General features: G+C 41.4%; 1 protein-coding gene and 1 long non-coding RNA gene across 5 annotated transcripts in view; one reads left to right on the forward strand and one right to left on the reverse strand.

The window, feature by feature from the left end:
* The window catches only part of LOC127527483 (uncharacterized), a 1,026,648-nt gene that overhangs the window by 907,829 nt on the left and 91,136 nt on the right, over positions 1-27,683 (forward strand). The window lies entirely within an intron of this gene.
* LOC114644737 (butyrophilin subfamily 1 member A1-like) overlaps positions 1-27,683 on the reverse strand; it is a 722,023-nt gene that overhangs the window by 578,304 nt on the left and 116,036 nt on the right. The window lies entirely within an intron of this gene.

Consider the following 27,683-nt stretch of genomic DNA (forward strand, 5'->3'; position numbering starts at 1 on the left):
TACAAAGTAGGCAAACAAAGCACCAATATATACTGTATATGTAGTCAATATGGATCAGTGGGCAGAAATAAACATCAAAACCTTGCCAGAGCCAAATCACTTCACGTTGTTGTAGTTGAAAAACCTGTGCTGGATTCATAACCTCCATTTATAACAATGGAAACAAGAACGTAACAATAACAACATCCTGCCAAAGACCAAATGTAACAAAAACTATCATATTGGGAGAATCCCTGATGCTCAAAACGTCCATAAATAAATAATGATCTTAAAACAAAAATTATTCTGAACTGGAAAAATTCCTAATGATAATCTTAATTCTTGCTTTTGTTGTACAAAATATTTTTTAAAGCTGTAAGAAATGTTTGGAACTAAGGGACTGTCCTAAGAGTATGCAATACGTGACACAGTTCTGTGTGGTCTGTCAGCACACTGAGAAGACACGTTTATCAGACAAACCAGGAGATGAACGTAAACTGGAGGAAGAGTCAAAGTCAGGAGATCAAAAGTAACCAAGCAAAAAGCCAAAGCGTGAGGCCAAGTTGAAGTCAAAACTATGCAGCAAAGATCTTTACTAAAAAGACAACCAAAGGTACATTTTAGAGAAGGTCTGATCAGGTTTTTAATCCACAGTTCAAATAGTGAAGTGAACGTTCAGCCAAACTTTAAACCCATCATGTTGATCAGCACAGGTCATGACATCTGAGGACACTTCTGACAACACAGGACACTGTCCTACGAAAATGTCAGCAGCAGTAACAAACCAAAATGGCAGCCAAAATGGCACAAAAGCATACAATGCAAAGGATAATTGAATATTTAATAAGTACCTATCAGAAATTATTTTTTTTTACACTCTGGAAGTCCATTTATTTATTTATTTATTGTATTATTTGTCCTGTAAGTCTGTATCTTTGTTTTTTTACCTTACTTCTGCTTTAGGCATTTAAATTTCCCTTTGGGCTTAATAAAGTTTTTCACATCTAATCTAAAATGTGGTTTTGTAGCATGCAGAGTTTATTTTGTTTTTTTATTTTGTACATATGTATTAGTTATATTTTTGTGAAAGCACTGTGTCTACATTTTGTGGCTTGTTATTAGGTGCGTGTGACACTAATTTGAATTCTACTGTGACACTTTGTCATTGTTGTTTCTGTTACCGTCATGTGCTGTCATAATGTGCCAGTATTTAAATTAGAGTTTGGGTTTACTGTTTTCTGGGATTGTAAAATAATTCTCAATTATATGCTACAATAACGCTATCTCCCTAGCATCTGGTTTCGTGTCAAGTCCTACAGCTGCGATGTACAGCAGGAGTTAAAGCCTGAAAACACGTCAGTTACTATCCACATTTACTGTCAGTTTCAGATTCTCCGGTGGCTTGAAACTATCTATCCTCTTTTGTTTTTTTAGGAATTTTTTAGGGAATTTATTAAAAGCAAGTAACATTCCATAAAATAAAGTCAAACATAGCAAAATTCAATTCAATTCAACCCCCGCCCAACCTTATTTTTTGATTTTTTTTTTAACAATTTTCAAAATGCAGAAGCTTTCTCTTCTGGCGCAGTATTATGCTGATGCTAACTCTACAATTCTTTATTTCACTGACTTTAACATAAATGCTCTAGTCTGCCCCAAACGGCCGTACAGCTAACATCTATAACTCTCATAAAACATACCTCCGTTACTGACATCTAGTGGTCATTAAATATATCAATATACTAACCAGATAAATATTAATTAATGGGCTGCATTTCCATTAATGACTCCTTCCTTACAAAGTTCTTAATGATAACAACAACGGAAGTCTCCTCTGTGTTTGGAGTTTGTGATTAATGCTTACATCAGACAACACAACTTACTGACCACCAATTATGGCTAGCAGATAAATGTCAACTAATAAACAATGTTTTAATAAATTTGTTGTTCTTGTCCAAACACGTAAGGTTTTTATAAGATTTAGAAGATGTAATTGATGTGTGTGTCCACCAGAGAACCTACAACCTATTTCCCCTCAGGCAAATTTCAAACACATCCCCTAGACAGACATTAAACAAACTTTATTTTATATCGTATCATTCTACAGCAAACAGCATTCTAAGTACATTTACGTGCTTATTGTAAAGCTACTGTTTTCACACGTCAGCTGCATGGATACCAGACGGTTACATGATACGGTCATTCATTAAAATGATGGAAGATGTGAGGTAGTAACCTTCTACTTGGAGTGCACACCATAGAGCCACTTAGCCCAGTTATTGAGCATCTGGCACCCCAGTCCAAGGTACACCTCCACAGTGAATGTGCTAAATATTAATAAAAACAGTTCTGATCACTCACTGCAGATGCCGAGTCCAGACAGCCAGTCAGGTTTTGACGCTTTACTGTCAGACAGCTGATAGTTCTGACAATCAGTTATCAGAAATTATCAACATAATTGCAAGGATTTAATTATGGACAAGATATCTGTCTGAGATTTTTCAGTTAGTAAGACTGACGTTACAAAGTAAGGTCGATCTGCTCACTTAATGTTATGAAGAGGTGTACTTTTTATTATTTTTCTATTATGATTTCAGTTATTAGTAATATAATTGTGCCCTTTCTGTCAGTAAAGTTCTTGCTTTTCATATTCCAGCCATCCCCATTTGTACAGGAGAGGTCCTCTTGAGAGTCTTCCTTTGTCGCTGAGTCAACTCTTTACTTGTTTTCTGCCTCTCATTGTCAGTCTTGTTTGTTAGGTGTTTGCATTGTCGAGGCCTGAAGGACAAGAGGAGCCCACAATAGTCATTGAGGAGCCAGCATGACAACCCTGCTTAATTTAAGGATAACAAAGAAGTTCAGTTGATAACAGAAAGAGCAAACATTTGGCCAATCCAGCCTGAACAATAGGAATTAGGATATTTTGAATTTCAGGCAGCTCAGAAGCTCCTCCACCATCTGAGTTAGGACCAGAATGAAACGCCCATCTCATGGTATGCCTCTTTTTATTTTGTCCTGATTTACTAGGGTGTTGTACCGTGTTAGCCATTATGAACATAGAGAAAAGCCAAGCAAAATGACACCTTTTATTGGCTAACTAAAAAGATTACAATATGCAAGCGGGTGGAAAAGACAGAACAGTTAGTGACAGCACCTCCTCCTCAACTACAAATATTTTACTGTTTCAATTGAGAAGTTACTCCAACTTGTATATTTTGTGTATTTGTCTCTTTTTCACCTCAGATTGCTGCTACTGATGGCAAACAAATCCCCAATACAAGTTAATAAAGCACCAGCAGATTGTGTGTGCAGACCGCTGTCACTGGTGTTCTCTGTATCACCCAGCTGACTTGACCGCATGAAGAAGAGAACCAGTGCATCAGCATTTCACACCTCCAGATGCTTTAGAACAAGAAAGTTAAAAATGTTCAGAATAAGAATCACATTTATTGGCCAAATACTGTATGTGGCACACAAGGAATTAGACTCTGGTCTTTTGATGGCTCTCCAAGTATAGTTACATGACAGACATTCAAACAATTGATTAGTACACTCCTGAGATAAAAACAAGACAAACAATGTGAACACGTCATACAAAGTGCATGGCAGTTCAGGAAATACCACAATATACACACATTAGCAGGAAGGCATAAACAGTTGAAAGAAACCGTCCTTGTATCTGTTTGCTTTGGTGTAGTTTAGTCCAGAACACCCGGCAGATGAGCTTGTGGCCTGGATGTGAGGGGCCGGTGATGATTTTCCCCTCCTGCTTCGTGACTCTGGAATTGTACAAGTCCTGTATGGTGGGAAGAATGGTGCCAGTGATCTCTTTGGCAGACTTGTTGTGGTGTTTTTAGTAGCTGATCCAAGCCTCACTGTGTTGGCTGAGCTTCGAACAGACTTGATGATCGTTGTGTACAACTGAATCAGCAGCTCCTATAGTAGACTGTGTGGACCACCAGGGGTGTACCCCACCCCAAACCCCAACACAGACAGGCTGAGACACAAGTTCAGCACAGCACACAAGCTTATTCTTCAGTGGGGGAGCGTTTTCCCTTCACTCTCCACTACACAGCACAGTACAAAGCACCAGTATATAAATACACCGTCCTTTCCTCTTCTTCTTTCTCTTTCCCTTCTTTGCCTCCACTCCTCCTCACAAGCTTTGTCCTTCACCACCCAACTCTGGCTCTCCGGTTGATGGTGAGACGGCTCCTTTAATAGCACACCCAGAAGTGCTCCAGGTGTTTCTTGACCTTCTTCCGGCTGAATTTCCAGGTGTGGCAGAAGAGGTTCCTCCAAGGACCCAGCAGCACCTGCAGCACCCCCTGATGGCACCCATGGAACCCAACAGGGCTGCTCCAAACTACAAGTCCCAGCATGCCTTGTGGGAACCCAGGGAGGCTGCCCTCTAGCATCTTGAGAGAGATTATGTCCCAAACATGTTCTCTCCCTGGCTATCCATCTCAGCTGATTTCCCTCAGTTGTCACATGAAGTCCATCTGCTGCTGTGTCTTTCCCTTTTTGTCTTTATGTCAAATCCCAGGTGATTATAGAGCTGAGAAACATGAAGGTTTCCACAACTGAGAGCTTATTGTCAAGTATGGAGAGTGGAGGTAATATTGGGGACCCCTCCTGAAGTCCACTGTCATCTCTGCAGTTTTTAGCATGTTTAGCTCCAGATTTTTCTCAGCACACCAAAGAGCCAGCTGCTCAACCTCCCCTCTGTATGCAGACTCGTCACCATTCCTAATGAGTCCAATGACGGTTGTGTTGTCCGCATATTTGAGGAGTTTGACAGCGGGTTCCTTGGAGGTGCAGTCATTATAATAGATGGAGAAGAGCAGTGCAGAGAGCACACACCTGTGGGGAACACCAGTGCTGATTGTACGAGAGCTTGACGTGAGCTTCCCCAGCCATCAAGCCTGCGGTTTCCTCTTTGTCTGGATGATGGTAGACCACTGACAGGTGGAGGCAGGGAGAGAAAGCTGGGGGAGCTTACAGTGGAGGAGTTAAGGGAAGAGTGTGATCTTCCTAACTCTAAAAGTATGAAACACAAGAAAGGAGAACAAAAAGGTTATCTACTGTGAGGGATGGATGGCCATATATTCCGGCCAAAACCTCCAAGCCGCCAGATGGAGCCCTCCTGGCAGCATGGAAGTTCCCAGAATTCCAGCAGGGCCTCATGGACCTTGTAGTTTTTACAACCAGCCCTGCTGGGTACCATGGGGACCTCCAGGAGACGCTGTAGGGAGGCTCAGGGAATTCTACATGCCCTATAACCCGGAAGTGCATCCTGGTCACATGGACAAAAGGAACGACGTGCTTCCAGGATGAAGAAAGAGTGGTTTTTATCCGACCCGGAAGTGCTAAGAAATCACAGGAGTTCCGGGTCATGGACTATAAAAGGACCATGGGAAATCCCAGATGGCGAGCTGAGTTGGGAGGCAGGGTGGCTAAGCGTCTGGGAGTGGAGGATTGAATATTGTTAATTGTAGTGATTATTGATTTATTAAGCATTGTGGAGAGGAGGGTGCTTTGTGCACTTATTTATAATAATAAACATTATTATTGGACTTTTATCTGGTGTCTGACGTCTGGTCTGAGGGTTCAAGGGGTCGACGGTGCCTCAATCTGTCACACTAGATATGAATGAAGTACCCTGAGACATGTCAGCTGTTATACATGGAGTAAATAAAGACACAGTCAGTACTATTTACTTTACTCTAAACTAACCTCACAGCACCATTATTTGCAGATCACAGTAATGATTCACTATTTTATTAACATTATAATTTACTAGGGTGACCAGACATCCCAGTGACTAGGACAGTCTGAATTTCAGGCTATGCGCCATGATAAAAAGCTAAAGAATATCAAACTGTTTTAATGGGCTGCCTATCTAATAAAACATTGCTGTGACAAAACAAACATCCTTACGATATATTTAGGACAACGTGTACGAAACTCCAAGGGGAGACCCCCTGTTCACCCTCAATGTAATATTTGTATAATAGTGTGGTGACAACTCCAATGGGTAAAGCTTGATTAAGAACTTGTGTTCATTTTGATGAGAAGCAGACAAGAGCAGAGAGTTCTGCCATTTAGAGAATTTGTTTCTACATCAACCTGTGCGTGGGATCTCATGTGTTCATTTCTGAAGGTGTTTAGCTTCCTGTGCCCTGATACCTCACTGATGATGATGAGACAAAGCAGACGTTAAACAAATGGGCTTTATGTGGGGGCATACATGCCACACAAGTGTCCCAGTTTGTCATTTTGAAAATCTGGTCATCTTATAAAGTATCGTCAGAGTGCCACATTCACCTGATATTTGTTACAGTCAGTCCCTGTAATAAAGTTCGCCTTTCACTTCTGTTATTCCCTAACATTTGTCATAACTGAACAGCTTTGCAAGTCCCATTTCATGATAATTACAATGGCCAGACCTGCTCAAGACAAGAAGACGTCCATTAAAAAAGTTTTTTGTTTTTATTTAGGTTACAGTAATCCCTCGCTACTTCGCGGTTCACTTTTCGTGGATTCACGACTTTGCGGATTTTATATGTAAGCATATCTAAATATATAACGCAGATTTTTCGCTGCTTCGCGGGTTTCTGCAGACAATGGGTCTTTTTACTTGCTTCCTCAGTTGGTTTGCCTAGTTGATTTCATACAAGAGATGCTACCCAATCAGAGCACACAGTTAAGTTCCTGTGTGCTGCTGATTGGCTCAGCGACGGAGTGTTGCATTAACCAGGAAGTCTCATCTCACTCATTCAGCATTAACGTGCTACTGCTGCAGGGGCCATGTCCAGGCACCAACAGAACATGCAAATGATTGCAGAAAAGGTAAAGGTTTTGGATATGTTGAAGGAAGGGAACAGCTACACCGCTGCAGGACACCGATTCTTTTTATTTAAAAAGGAGGAAAAGCATATAAGATCTACGGCCGCAGTGTCCTTTAACCAGGGCGCAAAACGAGTTGCAAGTGGACGTGATAAGGCAGTAGTCTGGATGGAATCTGCTTTAGGAATCTTTGCAACAAGGTCGACGACGTCATGACCGCCTACAAGCTGCTATGTGTACTTCGCTATACAGTAAGTGTAAACTTATCTACCAATTTCATATTGCTTAGCAGTTGTCCCTGTTATTAATAGAGTAAATGGTGGGTTGTAAACAATACAGGGAGGGTTTAAAAACATCCAAATACAAATTAAATAATTAAATAAATATGGTGTCCCTACTTCGCGGAAATTTAGTTATTGCGGTTAGCCTTGGAACCTATCTCCCGCGATAAGTGAGGGATTACTGTACGTTAATTGGAAATTACAAATTGTCACGTTGTATGAATATGAATATGGGAGGGTGTGTGTGTGTCTGTGTGTGTGAGTTACAGTGGTCCCCGAGATGAAATAGAGTCTCGTCCAGGCCGTTTACAACCTTTTGACCAATCCCTGTTAGAGAAGCTCCAGACCCCACAATCCTGACAATGACAGAGAAGGTTCTTGAACTGACCTACTGAACTCAGCCCATTGATGGCTACGGTGCCTGCACAGACCTCAAACACACCTGAATGTTAAGTCCTTATCAGTAATTTCCTCTTTATCCAATTATTTTTTCATTGATGATGGGGCCACTAATGGCCTGTGCTGTGTTATCTGCCAGACTCCATTAATGTCCACAGCTCTCTGCTAATCTGTAATCTTTGTGATGGCCCTGAACTCCATGATGAAGTCTTCAGGATGTGAACCTGCATCATCTACAGAGGAGACTGCATGTCCTCTCACAAATGACAGTCCTAAGAGGACCAAACATCTAACTTGAGCCCTTAGTTGTGCCTGTGATCTCTGTAACATTCTCATTTATAAAACAACATTGTATTGAAAAACTGCGGTGGGTTGGCACCCTGCCCAGGATTGGTTCGTGCCCTGTGTTGGCTAGGATTGGCTCCGGCAGACCCCCGTGACCCTGTGTTCGGATTCAGCGGGTTGGAAAATGGATGGATGGATGTACTGTAAAATGAGCTGTGTACACATTTCCACATTTATTAATATGCTTATTATTATGTGTAAGATTAAATAAGTGAGCAGCTCCTGTTGTGGAATAAACACAAGACAGTCGACAGATTGATACACCGTTAGGGAAGGCAAAACACCTGGAGAACATACATGGAGAGCAAAACCAAATGTGTGCTCTGATGAAAGCAGTTCTAACAAAGCATTAAAATAATAATAGCAAAGATAGAGATGTGGCTGTATGAATGATAATAAGTCAGTACTAACCTTTAATACAAGTTACAACAAATACAAATGGACCTTCAGGATGGACGGTGAAGACAAACTGTTAAGAATTCTAAAAATGAAAGCCATTCCAATATACACCTCTGTACTGACATACTGTAATGGTTAGGCCTTTCCTTTGGAAGTTCTATGCAGTTACTGCTAAGCTAAAGTTATATCATATAACACACGCAAATAAGAAGAGCTACTGCCATAGCCAGAGACACCTTCTGGAATATAAAAACAAAGACAACAAGAACTGCATCCTCCTTATTGTCACCTACAACCCACATCTTGAAGCACTTCGAAAAATTATAAAAGAACTTCAGCCAATGCTACACAAGGACCAAACACTAAATAATGTATTTCCAGAACCTCCCCTCCTAGCATACAGACGACCGCTAAACCTTCAGCAACTAATTGTCTGAAGCTCCCTAAGTCAACAAACAGAAAATGGCACATCTCCATGCCTACAGAAAAGATGTCAAACGTGTGCTCACATTTATAATACACACCGTGTAGTTATGCCGACTAGAACATCACATAAAGGGTCATTTTCCTGCAGATCATCTAATGTAGTCTACCTCATTCTCTGTATGAAATGTCCTGACACTGCACTCTATGTGGTAGAAACTGGAGAAACGCTCCACCAGAGAATGAATCTACACAGGTGCCACGTCAAGCCTGGTGACACAGATGTTCCTGTAGGTGCCCACTTCAGCAGCCATGGACACTGTGAGAAGGTCTTTAAAGTCACAGGGCTTATGGGCAACTTTAGAACACAGCAAGAGAGAAGAGAATGGGAAGTTAAACTAAAACTGAACACATTACAGCATGGCGTAAATAGAGACAAGAGATTTATGGCCCGATATGAGGATTGTTTGCATCTCTCAGACTGACAGACAACCTGACTACAGGCCCACATTGTATTGAGAAGCTCATCAGAAACCTCAGAAGACTTTGTTGGACAGTCATCTTATCCAAAGATCTTGACCAGACATTGTTCCCCTCTCTTGCTATATGAATCTTAGCCTGAAGAGGTCTATTAATTTTTGACATTTAAGATGTCTCCCTTAAAGCTTTGCCAATGTTGTATCTGTCCTGGTGTCTCTATAAACACAGGGGACCCCAGTTTCTGAATGACATGTTGCCTGATGAAGGGTCCTGAGTTGCCTTGAAAGCTTCCATATTGTAATCTTTTTAGTTAGCCAATAAGAGAGGTCATTTTGCCTGACTTCTCACTACATCACATAACACATAAAATCTTACATCACTCCACAGGCCTGAATTACATGAAGTGGTGGGACTGAAGTAAAACCCACCAGTGTGAAGAAGTTGAATACACTAAAGGCCTAGTTTACAATTCAACCTCCTGACTTTAGCACAACTGAGCCACAGTCAGAGCCGGACTGACGCTTACAATCAGGGGGGACTCAATGGTGGGTGGTCTACTGCCTGGCCTGGCCTGGCATTCAGAGCATCCAGTGAAATAAACTAATGGTGAAATTATATAATGTTATTATACTGGAAAACGAGCAACTCTTAGTGGGCACAAATCCTTTCGGTTTAACGTTGGAGGTTTCTTTTCTGGTTGGATGGTTTTCTGTTTTTGTTCAAGTTTTGACTTTGCGTGCGTCTCGCGCTCTGACAGTTAAACAGGAGCGCTGGGATGAGAGGTGCATACGTCTGGTGCCTTTGTGATTAAAGTTAGATATGAAGTTTATAATATACTTTGAATTATATTTGAATATTGTCTGGGTTTTGGTATTTGTTACTGTGTATTTATTTGGTTTTATTTTTGTATAGCGTATGGTCACATTTTTAACATTATTTTTCTCTTTTTCCCTCAGAGTGACTGAATAGGCTACACAAAATGTTTTATTTTTTTATTAATGAAACGCGCATGTGAGTGGAATGATTTTTGTTTTTAAATATACCTGTTGTTCTTTATTTCATGATAAGTTTGTTAATGAGTGTGTTTTGTTTTTACTTTATTTTAATATTTTTAAAGTGCGTCTCTCGTGTTCTGACAGTTAAAAATTGAAAGATGAGAGAATGACTGAATAGGCTACATGAAATATTTAATAGTTTTTCGTTTACTAAGTGCATTCTCTATTAAATATTTGACAGAATTCTGTGGCACTGACACATTTTTTGAGTCGTTTGTCTATTGAAGACATTCAAAGTGGTCTTTTTGACCAACACTTCAAACTTTGTAGAAGAGTATTCAGCGTTACCATCCAGACACTGACAGCGGCTCAGCTGTGCAGATCCCAGACTCACAGTTGAAATTTCAAACATGACCTCCGCACTGGGGACTCCACTGACAACTACGTTTTGTGCTTCAGTGCTTTTTGCACATTTGTTTTGATATAAATATTATAGAACAACATGGCTTATTTATTTATGTATGAAGTGTTGTTCCACACTTTATCAGAGGTTGTCTTGAGACTAATATTTAAGAGTGAAATGTATGTGTAAAAGCTGAATCTACTGTCTCCTCATTCATTAAACATTCCAACACAAAATGGCGTTTGTTGGTTTTTTGAGTCTGTGTCTGTACAGTAAAACTGATGTACAGTATATTGTGTGGCCTGGTTAGACTTGGGATTCCCAGCCTGAGTCAACTTCCCAGTCCGGCCCTGGCCACAGTCTTGGGATTCTAACTCCATTAAAGCTGCAGGGCCCTGGGTGGGGGGCTCATATCCCGTCATCAGTAAGCAGTGTCATGAATATCCGCAGCTCTTCAATGCTTCTAAATGGAGACTGTAAACTTGGCCGTTCTCACTTCCTCCAGTTAAAACCCACACGTCTGCAGTAGGTTTGTGTCTCATAACTGATGTCCTCTGAGGTAAACGTCAGTCTGTGTAAGACGCTACAAAATAAACTCTTTAGACTGCAGCACACGTCTCTCTTTTCAGATTCCCTGTCGCTTGTAGTCTGCCAGCCACCCAGCTTTGATTCCATGGAGTCTTAAAGAAGCACAACACATTCAATGGAAGGCAGATTCTTTCATCTAACACACGAGTGCTGTGTTTTCTCCCATAATGTGAGACATACATCCATTTTCTAAAGATGAGGGGCAGGTGGGTAACACGTGGTTTAAGTGGAAATTTAAACAGACTGCGTGATAACAGAAGGGGACTGATGGTGTCCACACTGGGGTGTCCTATAGACCACCACCTCAGACAGCTGATAAAGGATTTCATTCCAATGTAACTCAGTCACTGCGTGACCTTCATTAGGAGGCTAAACCTGTGCAAAAAACTTTAATGACACAAACTTGAATGGCGAGCCGGCATATGTGGGAGGATGACTGTGGTCTGGCAGTGAGACCAAAATAATGACGAAATTCATTAACTCAAACAGTGTGAATAAATTAAACTGTATTTAAATTCTACAAAGTCTTCATACTGGGCACATATTAGTTGGTTTTGTTTTTAGCAATTGCCATTTACAGAATCAAGTGGTGTGCATAGAAAGGTGAGGCACAATACAGAAAGGACAGTAAGCCATTTGTGAAGACTTTTACATGGACGATGGTTTCAAATCCTTGCCTTCATTTGAAGTCTCTACCTGCCACACTTGATCCACTCCAGTTTGCCTATCGGACAAACAGATCGACAGACTGTTCATCGATTACAGCTCCACTTTCAATAGCACAATTCCATCCATGTTGGTTATGAAACTATGTGATGTGCTCATCAGTGCCTCCCTGTGCAACTGGATCCTGAGCTTCATGACAGGCCGACCACAAGTGGTAAGGATTGGCAATGTCACTTTTTCTGCCTCACTCCTCGCTGTCCATGCAACGCGGCCGCAGAGAGCTTAAACAACTCGGCACATCCACATAAAAAACGACAAGGGGTGAGCGAGCTTTCTTGAAGGCTTTTACTGGACGTACCTCGTTGTAAACTGAAATATATACAAAAGAAACATACAGGCATATACAGGTGTACAATCAAAGACAATAAAGAAAGATTTACAAAGCAATGCAGTACATAGCAGACAGTGTACATTAAACAATGAAGCTTTAAAAGACACTTACAAGGCGAGTGATTTCTACGGTTGGATCAAGACAAAGAGAACCACGTAGACAGAGGTTCAAATTGCTGCCTACCACAACTAACCAGACCCAGGGGTTTATATACCCTAAAGATACGTTTTGGACGTGACCGAAACAAGAGATAAAGGGGTGCCTACATGAGACACATGGGGTGTATTGTATTCAAATGTTTATTATGGGACCTACGTGCTTTAAGTGAGTTTCATAGACTTTTATAGCACCACTCTGAGTGTGGGATGTGACTGACTGGTGTGTTAATAAATGACAAGATGAAGGGGGAGCACAGCTCAACAAATAACAGTCTCAACTAACAAGATGTGGGGCAGAACACTCCCCGTCTGATATAATAATATTATATCACTGAACAGTACATAGAGGCAAACATTGTGTTAACTTACAACTTATCCATTTTCCAGTAGAAAGATTTTTGTGATACTCCTGATAGAGTTTCTGGAGATGCCTTGAGAGGCAGTCTTAACTTCTATTTTTTGTTCTGTACCATCACTGCTAGGGAGTACCAAGGTGACAAATCCCATAGTCCATTTATTGCGTGATAGTGGAATCTTCTTCAACAACACAATGTCTCCTATTTGTATGCTCTGCAAAGCGGAAAGGTATTCAAGTCCCCAGCGTGTCCAGAATTCATTTGCCAAGGCTTGCACTTGTCTCCACTGGCTTTTAATGAGATCATTCTCTGTGAAACCACCAGGAAGTGCAGACAGTCTGATCCGTGGCAACATGGAGTCAAAAATTGTCCTCAGCACATCATTATGCTCAGACTTGGTCAAAGGGGCCAATGGTGTTGGCTCCCCGCCGTAAGTCACCCTTTCTCTCAAGCAAAGGTGGTTGTAGCAAGGCGTGAAAAGTGAAGGTCGCCCATTTTCCAGCACACTTGTTTTGAAAGTACAAACTGCCGGCTTGTGAGCATTTCTGAGGCAAACTTCGCCAATAAGAACCCAACCTAGGTCAGGTTTTTGAGCAAAGGGTGCATTATAAGGGCCACTAATTTGCTGCCTCACTTTGTGCACTCTGATGATGTCTCTTCCAAGCAGTATCAAAATATGGGCATTAGTATCCAATTCTGGGATGTGGCCTGCCACAGACTGTAAGTGAGGGTGGTGACGTGCTGCCTCTGGTGTTGGTATTTCAGAGCGATTGTTCAAAATCTCGTTGCATTCGATAAGTGGAGGCAGGGCTATACTTACTCCTGCATTCACGTCCTTTATTTGGAAGCCAACTGCTTTCCTGACAATTGTCTCCATAACTCCAGCACAGGTTTGTAGAGAGTATGTGAATGGGCTACGCTTTAGAGGAGGGGTCTTGATGTGATGATCAAGCAGTTCTGCTTGGTGGGGCAGTCTTGGGTAAATGGCACATGCTGAGTTTGATGACGCTCTTTGGACATCTTCACTTTCTCCTGCCTGCACTGGCTGCAGGGCTTCTGCAAGAATCAAGACATCGGGTACATCAACAACTGGGACCTCTTTTGGGAAAGGCCGCGTTTTTTCAAGCGAGATGGCCTGCATCCGAACAGTTTCGGCGCCCGGGTCCTCTCCGAAAACATATCCAAGGTAATTCGTTTATCTTGACTATCTATCTCTGCTCTTAACCCCTTACGAAATGCTACTGCTGTGTTTGGTCATGATAATTGTTTAATAAAATCTTCCATTAAAGTGCACAACATAAATACTGTAATAACCAATCTCGATGAACGTAGAAAATCTAGGCAATACGGCATAAACACCGATAATTTAATTAAAATGAATACTTTAGATAAACAATGTATTAAAACTATAAAAATAGATTATAGATTGAACAAAAAATACAAACAGAACGGCGCTAATAAAAATAACTTAGTTCCTGTTCCAAATATCAATAACGCACATAGTATTCATCTCTGCTCCTCCGAAACATTGAATATGGCACTATTAAATATTAGAACTTTAACTAACAAGACGTTTTTTATCAACGATCTTATTAGTGATAGAAAAATAGATTTCATTGCACTAAGTGAAACGTGGCTTAACTCAGATGGCGCAGCTGTTTTTAATCAAATCTGTGCCTCCGGATTACAGTTTTACTCGTGCTGATCGCCAAGGAAAGAGAGGTGGAGGGCTAGCAAACATTTACTCAGACCGGTTAAAATGTAAAGATGTCAGTTTTGGTAAATTCAAGTCTTTTGAGTATCTCGCCATAGTTATCCATGGAGATTCTCACGTTCTAGTATTATAGACCTCCAAAATTCAACGCGTCTTTCTTTGAGGAATTCTCTGACTTAATGTCAATTTTAATTACGAACTATGACACACTCTTAATAGTCGGCGACTTTAATTTTCATATAGATAATCAGTGTTACCAAAAAGTAAAAGAATTCATGAACCTCCTGGACTCTTTTGATTTGAGACAGCTCGTTAATCAGCCTACACATAAAGCAGGTCATATGTTAGACTTAGTGATTACTAAAGGACTAAAAGTTGATATAAAGCAGGTCATTGATATTGGTCTATCAGACCATTTTCTTCTACTCTTTAATATAGAAATAATGATAGAAAACACTCATGAGAAGCATATTGTTTAAAAACGCTTCTTTGACTCATCAGCAGCTTTAAAACTTACAAACACTCTAAACAACCAGTCCATTTATACCGCTAACTATAATAGCGAGGAGAATGTAAATAGTAAGGTGGAAAGATTTAATACTAAAGTGAGAGCTGCTGCTGACTTAGTTGCACCTGAAAAGACAATTAAAAAATCTTCTAGCATTGTTATACCATGGAAGACCCAAAGAGTGTCTGATTTAAAGAGAACATGCCATGGAGCTGAGCGTAAATGGAGGAAAACTAAACTAACTATTGACTATGAGATATTAAAAGTTAAAATAACAGAATACAACAAGGGGGCTCCGCCCCCTGCTCGCTTCACTCGCCTACCCCTGGCGTTTTGAACCCGTGCCCGCTGGGTAGCCACGTGTGAGGATGACGCACGTTTAATACAGAGAGCTCGCCCGTGTCACTGTGGGGCTCTCCACTGTTAACACGGAGCCCTGTACGTAGCTGATTATATTTTCCCTTTTTCGAGTAATAAGTTTCATTTGTTTGCGATACTCTGATGTTTATCGTAATGTTAATAATGCATAACTGTAATGTGATTCACCTATGCCGTATAGATTGGATGTGTGAGGATGACGTATGTTTAATACGGAGTGTTTGCCCGTGTCCCTGTGGGTCTCTCCACTGTTAATACGAAGCTCTTTCCGAACTATTATGCGGTGCATTGTGGAGCACTGCGGACTTTGTAGTGTTTCCCGTTTCACTTCGTATATCATTTAGTCGAGCTGTTTCTTTTTGGAGGAGTCTCTGCGTGGTTTGCGTCATGTCAGACGCACGTTGTAGGCACTTGCGTTTATTAATTATATCCAGGCAGGCGCGTGTTTGTATCTCTGTAACTCGAGCTGTGTCGTGTTGAACCCGTGCCTGCTTTGCCTATGCAGTTTGAGATGCGCGTTGTAGGAGTACACGTTCATTAGATCTACGCATTAGTGCCACTCACAATATGGCGGCTACGCCTGCGCATTCCGTATTATGTCGGTTCTTACCATGCTGTGTAGGCGCATTTGCCTTTTGTACTTTATTGGGCTTTGTGACGCCCGATGTAGGCTCCTGAACCTTCAGGGTCCGTATCCACTGTGTGGTGTGAACATTTAACTGTCGTTGGTTCTGCGTTTATATTGTGTATCTCGGTGTGCATGTGTTTAGTGCCCAGGTTTGTTTGTGGCTGTTGCATTCCAGATTTCATCATCTGTAACCCGCTCTCCATGTGTTCGTCCCCGTTGTTTAATCCCTTTATGAAGTTTTACTTTGTCTCCTACTCTGTGTTTTATTTCTGACCTCGCTTTATCCTGCTTGCGGCATGTCAGACGGTAGTCTCTCTCATTTTACTGTGGGGAGGGGGGCTTTGTTCTGTAACCTGCTCTCGATGTGTTTGTCTCTGTTCTTTATCCTCTTTATGAGGTTTTACTTTGTTTCCTACTCTGACGGTTCGTAGTTTCTCCCGTTTTGCTCTGTTGCGGGGTGGGGGGGGGAGCTTTGTGTGGCGCTTGCGCACTATGTCTTTTGCGTCCACGGGCACGACCCTGCGTCCATATCCAGTTTACCATTCTCGTTTAGTAATATGGATAACACAGTCCATCTTGAGAGGTGCTGCTATTTCTCTAAGATTATAAATAACAATGCTAGTAATCCCAGAGTCTTATTTTCGACAATTGATCGTCTGTTAAACCAGGTAACTCAAAGGAATGCCTTCTAAGTACTTCCAGTAAAACCTGTGAGGCTATCGCTGTATTTTTCAATCAATAAATTAATGATATTAGAAATAAAATAGTATATCTCCCCAACACTAAGGATCCTCCTAAACCCCAGTACTCCATAATAAACAAATTAAACTCCTTCACTAGGATAGATTTACCTGATTTACATAAAATAATTTCTCAAATGAAACCCTCCACCTGTGCCCTTGACCCAATACCAACAAATTTTTTCAAAGAAGTATCGGGTGTGCTAATTGATAATGTTCTTGACATTGTAAATTCGTCATTAGATACGGGGGTCTTCCCAGACTGTCTTAAGACTGCTGTAGTTAAACCTCTACTTAAGAAAAATAATCCCGACCCCTCTGCTCTTGAAAATTATAGACCCATCTCTAACCTGCCTTTCTTAAGTAAAATTCTAGAGAAGGTCGTCATTATACAGTTAAATGAGCTCCTCAATAAACCTGCTATTCTTGGTAAATTTCAGTCAGGTTTTAGAACAAATCACAGCACAGAAACTGCACTCGTTAAAGTAGTAAATGACTTGTGGGTAAATGCAGACAGAGGTCATTTATCTGTTCTCATCCTCTTAGATCTGAGTGCTGTATTTGACACCATTGATCATAATATTCTTAGAAATCACCTTAGTCAATGGGTGGGCCTCTCTGGCAGGGTCTTAAATTGGTTTGAATCCTACCTGGCAGGGAGAAAATTCTTTGTTAGTTGTGGTAATTATAACTCAAAGACCCCTGATATCCTATACCGTGTTCCACAAGGCTCTATCCTGGGTCCACTGCTCTTCTCAATCTAAATGCGTCCATTAGGTCAGATTATCTCAGGGCACAATGTGAGCTACCACAGCTATGCTGATGACACACAGCTGTATTTATCAATAGCGACTGATGACCCCGACTCTCTTGATTCACTAACACAATGTCTGACTTGTATTTCAGAATGGATGAATAGTAACTTTCTCAAGTTAAATAAAGAGAAAACTGAAATCTTGGTAATTGGCAATAATGGATACAATGAGGCTATTAGAAATAAACTGGATACATTAGGATTAAAAGTCAAGACGGAGGTAAAAAGCTTAGGGGTAACTGTTGACTGTAATCTAAATTTTAAATCGCATATTAATCAGATCACTAGGACAGCATTTTTTCACTTAAGAAACATAGCAAAAGTTAGACCTCTTATATCATTGAAAGATGCTGAGAAATTAGTTCACGCGTTTGTTTTCAGTCGGCTAGATTACTGTAACGCAATCCTCTCAGGACTACCCAAAAAAGACATAAATCGTTTGCAACTAGTGCAGAATGCAGCTGCTAGAATCCTTACCAGGAAAAGAAAATCTGAGCACATCTCTCCAGTTTTGATGTCACTACACTGGTTACCTGTGTCATTCAGGATTGACTTTAAAATTTTGCTTATGGTTTATAAAGCCTTAAATAATCTCGCCCCGGCTTATATATCGGAATGTCTGACACCTTATATTCCAAATCGCAACCTAAGATCCTCAACTGAGTGTCTCCTTACAATTCCAAGAGCAAAACTTAAAAGAAGTGGTGAGGCGGGTGACCTTCTGCTGTTATGCACCTAAAATCTGGAATAGCCTGCCGGTAGGAATTCGCCAGGCTAACACAGTGGAGCACTTTAAAAAACTACTGAAAACACCTTACTGTAACATGGCCTTCTCATAACTTCACTGTAATTTAATCCTGATACTCTGTATATCTAATTCATTATAATAACCATTCATGGTGGCTCTAAAATCTGTACTAACCCCTACTCTCTCTTCTGTTTCCTTTTCCGGTGTCCTTTTGGTGGTGGCCTCAGCCAACGCAAGGTCCAGAGTGTCTGCCTGGGGGGTTGCCAACCAGGATCCGAGTTGTTTTGATGTGTAGTGGGGTGAGGCAACGCACTGTACCAGTGCATGCTCCCCAACTTGACTTGACTTGTTTTGTGTATATGACAATAAACTTGAAATTTGCTTAAAGAACACAAGACATGCTTGTTTGTTCAAATCTCATGTTGTACAGAACTGCTTCTAACCGTATGCAGGTAATTAAGGCCTTTCCATCCCAAGATTGTGCTCACGACTTGAGGGATTTAGATCCAGGAGCGGACATATTGCCAATACAATGCAGTCCTGGCTTGATTTGGAATTTAAATACTGACACCTTTGTATTTCAAGTAAATCAGGAAGAGAAATCCTTCACTTGTGTGTTTGTCGTGTTTTGTTTTCTATTAATGGATAATATGATCCTTGAGGTCTCGCTGCTCCAGTGACTATTCAGAGCTAAGTAATACTACAGGAACTGACTACAGAGATAAGTGATTAGGTTTCCCCACTGTCTCTAGAAAAAGAAACTGTGTGGGACAGGTGAAGAAACTCTCTGTGTGCTCTGTCTGACCTCCATGTCCCACGTCCATATTTCTTTACTCCCCTAGAAGAAATACAGATTGGGAAGCTGTGTATTCTGTGATGCCTCTGTTAGTTCAATAGTGGCTATAGTGTTTATGGAAATCATAAACCTTAAAGGACAATGCAGTATTGAGTTTGTTATGGGAAATGCAAAGCTGGCGCCACGTCATGAACTCTCTGTACCAACACAAGAGCTATGAGGTGCAGTGCTAGCAGCAGAAATGACAGAGCTCATCTCATCAGAAATGGATGTTGAACCTGAGGAGACTGAATTTAACATGGACAGCAAGGTAGCGTCATTAGAGATATTATCATCCATACTTTGAAGATAGAGGTACAGTGCCCTCCATAACATTTTAGATAAAGACACGTTTGTCCTTGATTTATCCCTTTGCTCCACAGTTACAAATTGCAAGTCAAACAATTCAAATGTGATTACAGTGCACATTGTAGACTTTCATTTAACAGCTTTGCACACATTTCGGTCACACCATGTAGACATGACAATACCTTTTAGGACACCATCATTTTGGGACACAGCAATAGCAGATCTATTAAGGCCATCAGATTTAGTTCTTTGTCGCATATCCTTGCAGGCAGTGACTGCTTGAAGTCTGTGATTCTTAGACACCACCAGGTGCTGAGGATCTTCTCTGGTGGTGCTGTGCCAAGCCTCTCATGCGGCCATCTCCATCCCCTGTTTGTTTTGGGGTGTTTGTCCCCTATGTTTTCTCTTCAGTTGGATTTAAATCAGGTGACTGACTTGGCCATTGAAGAATTTTCTGTTTTTTAGCTTTGATAAACTTGTGTGTTGCCTTAGCAGTCTGTTTGGCTCATTATCATGTGAAGGCATTTACAGAAACTTGAGCAGATCAGATGTTTCTCTACACCTCAGAATTCACTGTGCCACTGCTGTCAGCAGTTCTATCATCAATGAAGAGAAGTGTGCCAGGAACTGTGGCAGCCATACGTCCCCAAGACAAAACACCCCAGCACCATGTTTAACGGATGATGTGGTCTGCTTTGGATCTCAGACAGTCCCTTTTCATTTCCACACTTTGCTCCGGCTGTCACTCTGATGCCGGTTCATCGTTGTCTCTTCAAGACCTTTTCCCAGAATTCTGCAGGCTCTTTGAAGCCCTTTTTCTCAAACTGCAATCTGGCCATCTTGTTTTCGTGGCTAACTACTGGTCTGCATCTTGCCGTGTGGCCTCTGTATTTCTGTTCATGAAGTCTTCTGTTGATAGTCATCTCTGACACTCACACATCTGCCCCCTGAAGGCTGTTTCTGATCTGTCAGACAGGCATTTGGGGCTTTTTCTTGACCACAGTGAAGATTCTTCTGTTATCGGTACTGGAGGTCTTCCTTGGCCTACCAGTGCCTTCGTAATTTCTGAGCTCACCAGTGCGTTCTTTTTCTTCATAATTTTTCAGACAGTTGATTTCAGTCATCCTAAGGTTTTACCGATGTCTCTGATGGTTTTATTCTTGTATTTCAGCCTCATAATGGCTTCTCTAACTTTCTTTGGCATAGTTGTTGTCCTCGTATTGAACAATGGCACCTACAGACTCCAAAAGGTGGAAGCAAACCAAGGTATCTTATGAAACCATGAAACACACCTGAGGAATCACAAACACCTGTGACTCCAAGTGTGCCAAACTTTATGCTGACCTGAAAGGGGTGACGATGTGGAATAAGTATTGTCATTTCAACATGGTGGGTGTGACTGAAATGTATGCAAATCTCTTAAATTACAGTCTGCAATGTGCACTTTAATCACGTCTGAATTGTTTAATTGTTGTTTTCCCAAAGGCAGTGCACTAAGAACACTTGATCTCTCAATAAATGAGAAAGAAACGTTCAGAGATGAAGGTCATATTAGTGAAGTTAAACTTTCTCTCAAAGAGAAGACCCCTCTGTTATTCCCTGGAAGTCTTCATATTGTTTCTTTGTTAGTGCCATTACCTCGAGCAGACTGAACATCAAGGACGTCTCTTCACTGAAGGAGCTCTGCGTGTCGCTGGAATACAGATAGCTGGTGCAGAAAGAGTTATAAGCAGTGCCATATTTAATATGTCATTTGACGGACACTGTTACATATTTCAAACTCAGAAGATGGCGGCCTTACCTGCTGAACAGTTGAGTACGAACCTCCCTTTGCTAATGTAGAGCTTGATATGTTCAGTCCTTGGACTTTTGCATCACATCACATTTGAGGAGGTCAAGCAGACCAGTAACGGAGGACAGTCAGATTTACCTGTATGAGTATCAGAGTATTTGTTGAATCCATGGACACTTCATGTTTCATCAGTGCCTTCAGATGGTTCATCTCTGTTAGAGGCTCAGTTAACAGCATCCGCTCTGATAGAGGGACTCATCTTATTGGAGCGTTCAAAGAGTTATAAATTCCATCAGACTTTGACATTGACTGTGTTGAAGGATATTTCTCTGAACAATCCTGGACATCCAACCCTCTGCATTCTTCACACATGGCAGGGGGTTATGAATGCATCATAGGTGTATGATGTGTAGGACACTTGACTGCACATTTTTAGGGACAGTAAGACTCACTCATGAGTCTCTGTAACTTTCATGGCTGAAGTGATGGCTAATATGAATGCTAAACTCTGATGACCCAGAAGACCCACAGCCATTAACTCCTTCAAAACTGCTCACCCAAATGGCTGTCATGTTTGAGGTCCTTCTGGTGACTTCAATACAAAAGACGTGCACAAGGGACACTGGAGACAAGTGCAGTGTTTGGCCAATGGCTTTAGGGACAAATGGAGGAAACAGCACAACTCTACTCTGTAGTCACGTAGTGACTGGTAAACTGGAGGGCCGACATTAAACCTGGAGATGTGGTCCTAGTGTGGAACTGTCAGTCTAAAGACACGATTAGACCCCTGGACTGATAACTAGAGGGGCTCCTAGTGGGGATGGCAGAGTCTGTACAGCTGAGGTTAAAGCTGGCAAGGAAAGTGAAACTCAAACAGGCCAGTATCTGAACTTGTTCTCATTATTTCATCACAGTTATTAACGATAACTTACAAGATGTTTTTATTTGCATACATTAATTATTTTTTATTGTCCCATACTGTTGTGTTTAACACTCTAAATGTGTGAGCCTCGTGATGTTTGTCGTTGTTGAGCTGCCTTACAGAGGGGCGGTCCCAATGTAAATTAGTGTAACCATGACAACTACACACCTTCTTTATTCCCCAAGTTCATCCTGCCTGTGTAGACCTTTGGTCACATGATCAGTAAGTTCATATCTGTACCAGCTCACCGTTATGTATTACTGTTTACAGTTCAGAAGCCGTTAGTGAGATTGTTTGTTATTTGTGTGCTGCTCTTCACTTGTCACTCCTCTCTGTTTCTATTGTTTCAATTGTCTTTGAGTTATGGACTCTTTGTTTCTTCACTTTGTAGTTTCACTCCTGCTCTTTGTTAATAAACTGGAGGTTCGTACGCCTCGTGTCAAGGTGGTCTGCAGGATGATAAACTGATAACAGGGAGAGTTTAGCTGCCTGAAGGTCTTTTAAGTCGACCAAACATGGAGGAGGCGCTGAACTGCACACAAAGTGCAAACTGACGAGAACATTTTGGTTTTGTGTGTTGGCTTAGACCTGCAGGTAGGCTCACCTCATGACTTCCACTTTAAAAATTCCTAAAACTGGAGGTCACACTCTTAGGGTATGAAGACACATCTTGGACTTGTGTCATGGTCGCACAAGTAACAATTCCATTTGTGATTCAGAAGTGTAAAAAGCCATTTGTAAATTGTAACATAAATTGTTTTGCTGATGTGATGTTCCATGTTCTGTGCCATGGTGACAATGCTGGAGCAGACATGACAAGACCCCAACAGAGAACTCAACATGCACTTTGTACTTTTGTGTATTTTGTCCATTCAAAGCACCAAAGATACACTCAGGGAGGATGAAGACAAAGACCACGAAGAACAAAACCTCACGTTTCTGACTACCCACTGGACCACACTGAACACCTGCTGACCACTCCTGATGGTTCTAGTGGCCATCATGCAGTGACTTCCCTGTCCAGTGTGACTTTGTGGTGTCTTCTGTCATCTCGTCACACTGAAAGCCCTCAGCATTTAACTGTTTAAAGATCCAAGGAAGCCAAAGCCTCCTGTGACGCTGCTCTACCATAAAGTGACAACAAGAGGAGGCTCCAGTGACACGACTGTCATCATCAACATGTCATCATTGGGAATGTGACACCACAGACGTGGCAATGAAAACACAAGACTCTAAAATGTGTGGTCCATTGAGAGGGAGTGTGGCTGTGGGCTTCACTGCATTACAATACGGTTATAAAATTAGAAGCAAACTTGGATTGTGAACTCGAATTGCACAGAAAATAAAAACAAGATTGATGGATTCAGTGCCATTTCAAAATCAATTCATGATTTGATGATCTTTTGTCATTTCTTTGTATTTTAAAATAGACACTCCTGGAAAAATCAGCACACGTCATCATCATTATAGGCATTCCCATAATGCTGCACTTTTGAACTGAAGACCCGCCTCCCCCCACCAATCATTGGTCAACTGTTCTGTCTTCAGTTCAAAAAGTCAGTCCCATGTGACTTGCATTTCTGTTTATGGCATGTGCTGATTTTTCTGGCAGTATCTGTGTAACAATAATTTACTAATACTCTGAGTTTTGTACTGTAGGTGGCAGATGGGATGGACAAGCAGGAGGATTCTTTACTCAGACGGGAGGCCTTGAGTGAACAGAAAGGCCAAGAGGAGGAGGATGTCACCGTGACGCTAATACAGTATAGTACAGATAGATACGTACTGGGGCAAGATTCTCAATACGCTTTAGGTATGAGCCGCAATGAGCAATATGCCAGTGAGTTTACAACGGGAATGAAAATGACTTTAAAAGGTGTTTGGACTTCCCATCAGGCTGTTTGTTTCGTTTTTTTGGATGTTCTGCCGTTTGTTTGGGGTGCAAGTCTCGCGCGTAACATTCCACTTTTACTGACCGGTGTTTTAAAGATGGCGCCGAAGCTAAACGCAGTCACGGGTGCCTGGGAAGGTCGAAAGACAGCAATAGGAGGAGTCCAAGTTGGATGAGTAGTGTAGGAGTACCGTCAAGTTTCCATTTGTATCTCAGTAACCTCAAGTTTAGGTGTAAATGTTTTTGTTGTTTTGTGTTTTATTGTCTGTGTTTTGTTTTTTTAAGGCTGCTGATGCCCTTACATGGACTAGAATTTACTGTATATACTGTATATTAGGGTAAGGGCGGCACCGTGGCGCTGCAGCCTCGCAGTTAGGAGACCCATCTGGGTTCGCTTCCCGTGTCCTCCCTGCATGGAGTTTGCATGTTCTTCCCGTGTCTGCGTGGGTTTCCTCCCACAGACCAAAGACATGCAGGTCAGGTGCATTGGTGATCCTAAATTATCCCATGTGTGTGCTTGGTGTGTGTGTGTGTGTGTGCCCTGCGGTGGGTTGGCACCCTGCCCGGGGTTTGATTCCTGCCTTGTGCCCTGTGTTGGCTGGGATTGGCTCCAGCAGACCCCCATGACCCTGTAGTTAGGATATAGCGGGTTGGATAATAGATGGATATTAGGGTAAGAGCCTCTGTGTTTTACAATTTCTGTTTTTCGTCTTTCTCTTTTTCATAATTAGTTTTGTTTTGTCACAGGATTATTTAAACGTTTCATTTTTTGTGTATCCTTTTATATCAGTGACTGTTTTTTTTTCTCTTCACTATCATGGAATAATACAATTACCTTTTTTTGAACATCTGCCTCTCTCTTATTACCCCCTCAGTCCTGGTTGGTCCCAAACTACTAGCAGGCCATCTGCTTTAGTAGACGACTTGTGACAGTCACACCTGGATTAGGTCGCCATAATGGATGGACAGACATCTCAACCACAACTGATGGCGCTTCACCTGAGCAGGAAGCCCCAAATAAATGGACAGGCATCCCAATTGGACAGATACTAAATACTTTCCCTAGCCAGGATAAAGGAAGAGGACAGGGAAGGACTGGCACAGAGGGATATTTAATCCCCCCTAGGCATTAGATGGCAGCAGCCATCCATGACAGCACCCATTTGGGAACCAGCAGGGAATGCTGGGAGTTGTAGTCTGGCAGCACAGCCCTGTTGGGGTCCATGGTTGACACAAGGTGGTCCTGCAGGGAGATGTTCTCCATTATCCAGAAGAGTTGGAGCTGAGAGGATGGAAAGCAGCACTCGACTGGAGGAGGGCAGAGTGGTGGTGAGAGGAGAGAAGACCTGTGCTTGTGTTTGGTGACTTTGGAGACGTAGTTTGGTAAGAAGCCATCCTTGTGTTTGTGTGATCGTGTTGGGGTTTGGGGCTCACTGGTGTCCTGGTTCCATCACAGTACGGTTTGAGTACACCACAGGATAACCGACATGTGGATGATGTGACCTGAGTAATGTGAGATTTTATGTTCTGTTTATTTAGTGGACATTTTTCACATTGTTTGCCTTTCTACACCTTTGTTCACCATTAGCTTGTATTTTATCAAAAACTTTTTATCTCCATTCTGCATGAAATCATGTGATTACATTTTTTTTCGGCCATCACTTCAAACTACATGGGATTAGTAAAATATTGAAAAATCATTTCTGAGTGAAGTATTCATTTCATTTTATCTCAGGAAGGCACAGTGGTTAGTTTGGACAGCATAGTTTCCTGACTCTCAGAGACACTTTGAAAACCACCACACCAGTAGAGCCCACTCAGAACTGGTTCATTTTTTCCTTCCCCATTGACGTCACTGCATTTCAATGAGTGAAGACCTCGATCATTTCCATGATTTTGCCCACCTTGAGGTGAAGTGAACTCAGCGGGGTCCACTCATCACTCCTCACCATTCAGTAACAGACGTGATGGCGTCAGAATATAACAAGAGGCCTCTGAAGTCGGTGTGTGACGACACAAACACAAATGTGCTCTGGCGCTCTGCTTCTTCAGGTCTTCATCTTCAGTTTAGAGAAAGAAGGCTCACAGCGGTGGAGACTGGCAGCAAAGTGACAAGTGACACTGCAATGCCTACTGGGAATTTCATTGATGCAGCACTCAGCAGGACCATCCTGTTTGTTATTGAGATTTGAGTAAATCTGACATGAAAAGGTCCAAGAACTCCAGCTGAGGGGCAGCCACAGTCACAAATGGAAGTGGACTTGTCATCTCAGAGCCATCAGGAGATGTGGACAATAAAAAAGAAAACAGCGGAGAGCCTGAAACACACAAGACGTCTTGTCATCTAAATCAGAGGAGCGAATGAAAAGATCTGACTTGACCTGAGACCACTGGGGGGCTACTTTATGACTGAATTATGAAATCAATCATCATAACTTGTAAGTCACTTTGGATAGAAGTCTCAGCCACATGATGATAAGAGTTATCTTGAATTCTAACAGGGACTCTTCAGTCACCTCAAGGACTCATCTGAGGTGTGTGAGTGAAGTGCACAGCTGTAGTTAAAATCTAAATGTGTTTAAATTAATTAGATTATTTATAAATGATGGCAGTCTCTGAGATTAAGAACTGAAATAAAGAAAATACTTTGAGAAATAGACAGCGTCACAGAAATGAGTGACATTGAAGTGACATTAAAATGAATAAATATGTGCAAATGGCGCCCTCGTGTGGATGTGAACAGAATTAACCCAAAAAAAATTGAAATCAAGCCATTTTCTGTGTGGATTTTTTCAGGCAGCATTTTAAACTGAAGGTCACATAAATCTGATTATTTTAATATTGTAGGTTTGTTTTTTGTATTTCCTGAACACACATCTGCGAAATTGTAATCATTAAAACATTAATAGTCCATTAATTTTTCATTAATAGCATGAAGTTCCATGTAACTGGCGTATCTGGGTGGGATTCCTTAAAGTCACAGTGTCATCTGTCACACTTTGTTCTGATGCTCCTCATTTTATTTGTGACCTTTTTACTTTCTTGATGCAATAATTCAACAAACATTAAATGGTTTAATTCATTCATGTAGATCCTGACCATTTCTTCCTCAAATATTCTTCAGTCTCCTCATCGTATTCCAAACAAGAAAGGAGAAGATGAGCAAACATTCAAGTTTAAATTTAAGTGTGCAGATTACAGGAAACTCTGACTTGTCTGCTTGACAAACATGAAACATCACGTTTAGAGTTTCATTAACATGTGAGAAAGTCAAAGATACAAACAGTGAGACCTCGACATGTGTGTGGTGTTGTGTGCAGACGAGAGCAGTGAGTGTGATTAGTGAGAGGAAGAGCATGAAGATCACGCTGATGACACGAGTTTATCTATAAAGTCACTCAGCAAATCTTCATCAGTGACGTCAACTTTCATGCTACAGGCCAACGTGTATTTGTAGAGGCTTCTGTTCAACAAATGTAACTTTATTATTATTATTATTATTATTGTTATTATTATTATTATTATTATTATTATTAAGCCTCCAAGTGGCCCAGTGCCTCACAGCTCCTAATTTCAATTCCCAGCATGCTCAGAGTATCTGTGGAGTTGGTGTGTTCTCCTGGTGTCACATGACTTTTCTCCCAGCTCTCCCAGTTGCACATCCCCTAGTAACTGGTAACACCAGACAAACA

The sequence above is a fragment of the Erpetoichthys calabaricus genome, chromosome 4 (assembly GCF_900747795.2).
Source record: "Erpetoichthys calabaricus chromosome 4, fErpCal1.3, whole genome shotgun sequence".
NCBI lineage: Eukaryota > Metazoa > Chordata > Cladistia > Polypteriformes > Polypteridae > Erpetoichthys > Erpetoichthys calabaricus.